We start from the raw sequence: 7,465 nt of genomic DNA, 5'->3' as shown, positions 1-7,465 counted from the left end.
GATGCTGTTGAGGAACAAATATATTTCCCAGAAACCTTAGCACATAGTGAGTCCCTCAAGGCACTCCAAATCCTAATCGTGTTTACTATGCAGTGTTTGGAACTCAGTAAATAGAATGACTAAGAAAACCATTTTGGCCATTACAATGTGATTTCAGATGATTCTTATCAAATTTTATCATGGTTTTATGAATAATTATGAGTAGTCCAATAAAAAGCCTATATGTACTTCAGGTCCCACATAAAAATTAACACTGTGATAATCTACTGTTAGCATAAATCATATCCAATTAGCATCTATGTTGACTGGAAATTCATCTTTTCCAAATCTTGAAGAATTCAGAAACACCAATACATTAATAGTATGGAGGAGGGATAAATATGTTGAGTAATTTAGGCATTTGTTACTTGAGAAATTTGAAATGAACAGAGCTATTCTCATTTAAAAATTGAGGTGAACAGACTCTGTCCACATGAAATTATACATACATAGATGGACATGAGAAGCGCTCTTCTTATAGCCATCCTATACGTACACACCTGTCATTCTCAGCACAAGCTTCCATCATAAAGGTGGGCTAACGTTCCAGGGCACTGCTGGAGTGGAGGCCACCGTGATCATGCTTCAAGCAATAGGAAAGAGAAAGGCAGAAAGGGCAATAGGGCATGTCCTAGCACTTTCTCCTTTTAAAGAGAGAACATTGTCCAGCCATGTTTGCTTTTAATTCATTGGCAAGGGAGTCTCACGTGTACAACTCAGAATAAAATCAGGTTTCTTCCATAGAGGCTCAAGAAATATGAAAGTTGTAAGAGCTAGCTGGTTGGCCCTAATATAGCCTAACCCCTCAAGAATCATGGTTAAAGAAATAGCTTCTTGGAGAATTTTCATACTCAGTCATCCCAAAGACATAATTAAAAGGAACATTTGTCACTTGTTTCCCAGCATCCATTCTGCCTTTTCTCAACAACATCCCTGGTTTTCATTTGGGTATCCAGCCCTATCCCACTCTTAGTCCATGTGGTCCAGTGCAGGCCCATCCCTAGTTTTAGGGATGCAACACATTACCCAGGCTTAGGCCTGATCAGCCCACTGCTGGCCAAGTGATTGGTTCGTGAGGTAAGCACATGACCTAAGCTAGTCCAATCAGAGTGAATCTCAAGACTTTTACTAGAATGTAAACCCAATGAAAGTAGGGAACTTCCTTCCTTGTCTTATTTGCACTGCTTCCACAGCATCTAAAACAATGTCTGGAACAAAGTAGATACTTAATAAATATGACTGAATGCTAAATATCTGAAAATGGAGCTAAAAGTTGAAGGAAAAATTCAATTTTAATGACATTGTTTGAATCTCTGTACCTCAGCTAAATTTACCCCTAGGTCATTCAGTCAATAAATTTTCTTTGTTTGCTTATACCAGTTTGAGCTTGGATTTCTCTTACTTGCAACCAAAAGGCAATAGGGAAATAGGCAGGACAAGCAGTCTAACCCAGTAAGGGCTTGATAATTCATTAGGTTCAGAATATGTCAATCATTTGGCAAAAGAGATAAAAACAGACAGGCAATTTAATGAGTAGAACTTTGTAGCATGAAGAGATGAGGATTCATCCTCCAATGACATGTTTTGTTTTTTAAAAATCAGTGAGACTTTTCAACAAATTGTGCTAGACATCCACATGCAAAAAATGAATCTAGACACAGACCTTTCTCCTTTCACAAAAATCAACTCAAAATGGATCATAGGCCTAAATGTAAAATGCAAAAGTATAAAACTCCTAGAAGGTAACATAGGAGAAAATCTAGATAAAACACCAAATCATGACCCATAAAGGAAAAAAATTGATAAGTTGGACTTTATTAAAATTAAAAACTTCTGCCCTGCAAAAGATACTGTTAAGAGAACAAAAAGACAAGCCACAAACTGGGAGAAAATATTTGCAAAGACGTAACTGCAAATAAAGAACTTATATCCAAAGTACGTAAAGAACACCTAAAACTCAACAGTGAGAAAAAACCCAATTTAAAAATGAGCAAAAGATCTAAACAGACACCTCCGCTAAATACCTTACCTCATCTGTAAATGTTCTTTGGCAGCTTCTTACAAAACTAAATATATTCTTACCATATGATCCAGCAATTGTGCTCCTTGGTATTTACCTGAATGGGTTGAACACTATGTCCACATGAAAACCTGCATACAGATGTTTGTAGCAGCTTTATTAATTATTACCAAAACTTGGAAGCAACAAGATGCCCTTTCAATAGGTAAATGGATAAAAAAATGTGGTATATCCAGATAATGGAATATGATTTGAAACAAATAAATAAAAATTAATGTTTAAATAATCAATGAGAATAAATTTTATAGTAATATTCCCCCTACCTTTATATATCTTTCAAATTTCTATAACAAAAAAATTTATACAGTGTACATATCTAGAAATTCCATATCTAGGATTTTATCCTTATAGATATATGGAAACATTAATCAAAAATTTATGTCAAAGGACTATGTAGTGCTGTTAGGAATAGCAAAAGCCAGGGAACAATTAAATATCCATTACAAAAGAATTGGATAAGTAAATTGTGCTTCCTTTACACGTGGAATACTACAAGGCAGTTAAAAAAGCAGCAGCCTCTTTGTAGAATGTAAATAAGCTCCGTGAGGAAAGGAATTGTTCTTTTTTGATTCACTAATATATCCCAAATAACTAGTATTGTGCCTAGCACATGAAGAGTGCTCAATAAATATTTGTTGAATAAATGAGTAGGGAATAATTGTTATACTTTTTTAAAGCAAGGAACAGGGACTTCCCTGGTGGCACAGTGGTTAAGAATTCGCCTGCCAATGCAGGAGACACGGGTTCAAAGCCCTGGTCCGAGAAAATCCCACATGCCGCAGAGCAACTAGGCCCATGCGCCACAACTACTGAGTCTGAGCTCTAGAGCCCAAGAGCCACAACTACTAAACCTGCGTGCCACAACTACTGAGGTCCGTGCGAATAGAGCCCATGCTCCACAACAAGAGAAGCCACCACAATGAGAAGCCCAGGCACCGCAACAAAGAGTAGCCCCCGTTCACCGCAACGAGAGAACGCCCACACACAGCAACAAAGACCCAACGCAGCCAAAAAAAAAAAAAAAAAAAAATCCAATAAATAAATAAATAAATAAAGCAAGGAACAAAAAATGTGGGTATAGTGTGGCTTCATTTATGTAAATTAAAAAGATATAAATATATATGCATGAATATGTATTTTTTTACTCTACAAGGATACATATGAATCTGGTAACCAGGAAGAAGAAATGGAGACGGGTATTTAGGGAAAGGAAGAGGATTTAACCTCACTGTGGTCAACAAAAATAATCAATAAGGAACTGAAGAATGCTTCAATAGAAAAATGGGCAAGATATGAATACGCAACTCACAAAAGAAGAAAGAGAAATGATCAATACTCAAACTAATAATAGAATGAATCCCAGTAAAAACAAATAATCGCTTTTACCTATCAAATTTATAGATTAAAAAGATCGTCAAAATGTAGAGTTAACAAGGGTAGAGGGAAACGGCACATTCGTTCACTGTTGATGACAGTATAAATTAGTATATCCTTTCTGGAGGGCAAATCAGCCTTCAACAATTTGTAACAAAATGTATAATAAAGTTAGATACCTTCCTTGCCTTTAACCCAAGGTATCTAACTGCCAAGGATAAAAGAAATGTGAAAAGTTGTTTGCACAAAGAGATTCAAAGCAATGTAGATTATGGGAATTCTCTGCTGGTCTAATGGTTAGGACTCCATGTTCTCACTGCCAAAGGGTCTGGGTTTGATCCCTGGTCAGGGAACTAAAATCCCACAAGCCATCCAGTGCGGCCAAAAAAAAAAGCAATGTAGATTATTTTATATACACATGGAAAATTTTTTGTTTACTAATAGAAGACTAGGTATAATGAACCCAATTCCACTGTTGGGTAGAGGTGTGTGGTTATTCCCCACACCACCAAGCAATTCTTGGACACCAGTTGGGTGTCCTAACAAGTCAACTCAGTTCTGACACTGTCTACCTGGAGATAGCATCAAATCCCACAGGTTGAGGGCCCAGTCCCACAAGACGGCCACCTCCCTGCCCCACCTCCCCTTCAGAAGTCAGTCGCAAGTCCAAGTTGTTACCTGTATATCTGATCAACTAGCTATAAATCAAAGGTTCCTCCAACCCCCTCCTTTGGCTCAATTAATTTGCTAGTGTGGCTCGCAGAATTCAGAGGAACATTTTACTTACTAGATCACTGGTTTATTATAAAAGGATATAACTCAGAAACAGCCAGTTGGAAGAGATGCATAGAGCAAGGTATGGGGAAGGAATGCAGAGCTTTCATGTGCTCTCTAGACACACGACACTCCCCAGATCTCCAAATCACCAGCTTGGAAGCTCTCTGAAGCCATCTTTTTGAAATTTTTATGGAGGCTTCAATTACATAGGTATGGTTTAAATCATTGGCCATTCATGATTAAACTCAATCTCCAGCCCTTCTCCCCTCCAAGGAGGTCATGGGGATGGGACTGAAAGTTTCAACCCTCTAATCACAGGGTTGGTTCTCCTGGCAACCAGCCCCAATCCTTAGGTAGAGTTCAAAAGTCACATCATTAATGTATAAAAAGACACCTTTGTTGTTCTGTCACTTAGGAAATTCCAAGGCTTTTAGGAGCTCTGTGCCAGTAACAGGGATGAAGACCAAATATGTATTTCTTATTATTAATCACAGTATCACAGTAAGTAAATTTTAGTATGTATATTCAATGAAATATCATGCAGATATTTAAATTTGTTTATTTATATACTTCTAGATTTGGAAAGCTGTTCACAACATATTGTTGAGTAAAAGAAAACAGATTACAAAAGAAAACAACAAGAATTCCCATTAAAAAAATGAAAAGAAAAATATCTGAAACCTGCAGCAAATGTCATATTTAAAGGTTAAACATTAGAAGTACAATCATTAAGATTAGAAATAAGATAAAAGACAAGAATACCCAATTATCACAAGTAATACTCAATATTGTACTAACTGTCCTGGTCATTGCCATATGAAAAGAAATGAAATAAACTGCATAAATGCAGGTTGCAAAGCAACAAAACTCATTATTTGTACAATATGACTGACAACCTAGAAAATGCAAAGAAATCACCAAAAAAATATTATTCAATAAATAGAGGAGTTTAATAAGGGGCGAGATATAAGATCAATGTATAAAAGTCAATTGCTGTGGTTTATGTCAAAGAGTGTTTTTCCTACGTTCTCCTCTAAGAGTTTTATAGTTTCTGGTCTTACAGCTAGAGGAATCAGGCTCCCTGACTTCAAACTATACTACAAAGCTACAGTAATCAAGACAGTATGGTACTGGAACAAAAACAGAAATGTAGATCAACAGTACAGGATAGAAGCCCAGAGATAAACCCACGCACATATGGTCACCTAATTTATGACAAAGGAGGCAAGAGCATACAATGGAGAAAAGACAGCCTCTTCAATAAATGGTGCTGGGAAAACTGGACAGCTACCTGTAAAAGAATGAAATTAGATCACTACCTAACACCATACACAAAAATAAACTCTAAATGCATTAAAGACCTAAATGATCCAGCAATCCCACTACTGGGCATATACCCTGAGAAAACCATAATTCAAAAGGACACATGTACCCCAATGTTTATTGCATCATTATTTACAATAGCCAGGACATAGAAACAACCTAAATGTCCAATCATAGATGAATGGATAAAGAAGATGTGGTACATATATACAATGGAATATTACTCAGCCATAAAAAGGAATGAAATTGGGTCATTTGTAGAGATATGGATGGACCTAGAGTCTGTCATACAGAGTGAAGTAAGCCAGAAAGAGAATAACAAATATCGTATATTAACACATATATGTGGAATCTAGAAAAATGGTACAGATAAACCTATTTGTAGGGCAGGAATAGAAATGTAGACATAGAGAATGGACATGTAGACAAAGTGGGGGAAGGAGAGGGTGGGACGAACTGGGAGATTAGGCTTGACATAAATACACTACTGTGTGTAAAATAGATAGCTAGTGGGAACCTGCTGTATAGCACAGGAAGCTCAGCTTGGTGCCCTCTACGACCTAGATGGTACGACCTAGATGGGTGGGATGGGGAGGATGGGAGGAAGGTCCAAGAGGGAGGGGATATGTGTATACATATAGCTGATTCACTTCATTGTACAGCAGAAACTAACACAACATTGTAAAGCAATTTTACACCAATAAAAATATAATAAACTCAAAAATAAAATAAAATAAAAGTCAATTGCTTTCTTTTATGAGCAATAACCCCTTAGTATCCCCTATATATTATCAAGCAAAACTATAAAATACTTAAGCAGGAATATCCAAGATTGCCCATATGTGGTGAACAATCTAAGCCATCATTAAAGGACTAAAAGATGCCAATTCTTCTCCAACATTAATGTATAAATTCAATGTAATCCCAACCAGAATCCAAAGGAGTTTTACTTAATGGAAATTGACAAATTCTTAACTTCTTCTTCTTTTTTTTTTTTAAATATTTAAGCCTGCGAGATCTTCGTTGCAGCATGAGGGATCTTTTTTAGTTACGGCATGCAGGCTCTTAGTTGTAGCAGGAGGGATCTAGTTCCCTGGCCAGGGATCGAACCCGGGCCCTCTGCATTGTGAGCAAAGAGTCTTAACCACTGGGCCACCAGGGAAGTCCCTGATTCTTAACTTTTTATGTGAAATACACACACACACACACACACACACACACACACACACACAAATAGCCAAGAAAATTTTGAAAAATGAAGATAAAATGAGGGAGACGACTGTGCTACCACAAATAGTTATGGCAGTTAAACAATGTGTATATATAGTTTTAAACATCAGTATGATAAAATAAAAACAAAGTTAACACACAGACAACTGACTAGGAGAAAAAAGCTTCAACTTCCGGCTGATGAATGATTACTGATTGTATGTATATATGCGCACATGTTTAGTGATTTTATATATATATATAGTCACTATATATGTATTATGTTATGTATATATTCATTATATATGTAGTCATTATATATCTCTAGTATATATAAATTACTTATAAAAAGATAAACAACCTGTAAGAAAAATAGGTAAAAAATATGAATAGGTACTTAGAGCTGAGGAAATTAAAATGGCCAATAAACATGAAACGAGGAACAAAGTCCTCTTTGGTTCAGATCAAACCAATAAGGTTCTATTGTTTTTTGTTCACTATCATGGCAAATTTTTAAAAGACCCATAATGTCAAATAGTATAGGAAAGCAGATGGATCGATACTGGCACAGTCATTTAAGATTGAGATTGTCAGTATCTACCAACTCTTGAGATTTCTAAACCAATTAACCCAACAATCGTACTTGTATAAATACAATCTGTA

The 7,465-nt window shown here is 36.3% G+C and overlaps 1 non-coding gene across 1 annotated transcript; it reads right to left on the bottom strand.

The window, feature by feature from the left end:
• Positions 1–6,682: 6,682 nt before the first annotated feature.
• TRNAV-CAC (transfer RNA valine (anticodon CAC)) lies at positions 6,683–6,755 on the bottom strand. The gene has a single exon. It is a non-coding gene; the product is annotated as a tRNA-Val (tRNA).
• Positions 6,756–7,465: the final 710 nt, after the last annotated feature.

This window comes from Tursiops truncatus, chromosome 5 (genome assembly GCF_011762595.2).
Source record: "Tursiops truncatus isolate mTurTru1 chromosome 5, mTurTru1.mat.Y, whole genome shotgun sequence".
Taxonomy (NCBI): domain Eukaryota; kingdom Metazoa; phylum Chordata; class Mammalia; order Artiodactyla; family Delphinidae; genus Tursiops; species Tursiops truncatus.
This window is presented reverse-complemented; position numbering and strand designations above follow the sequence as displayed.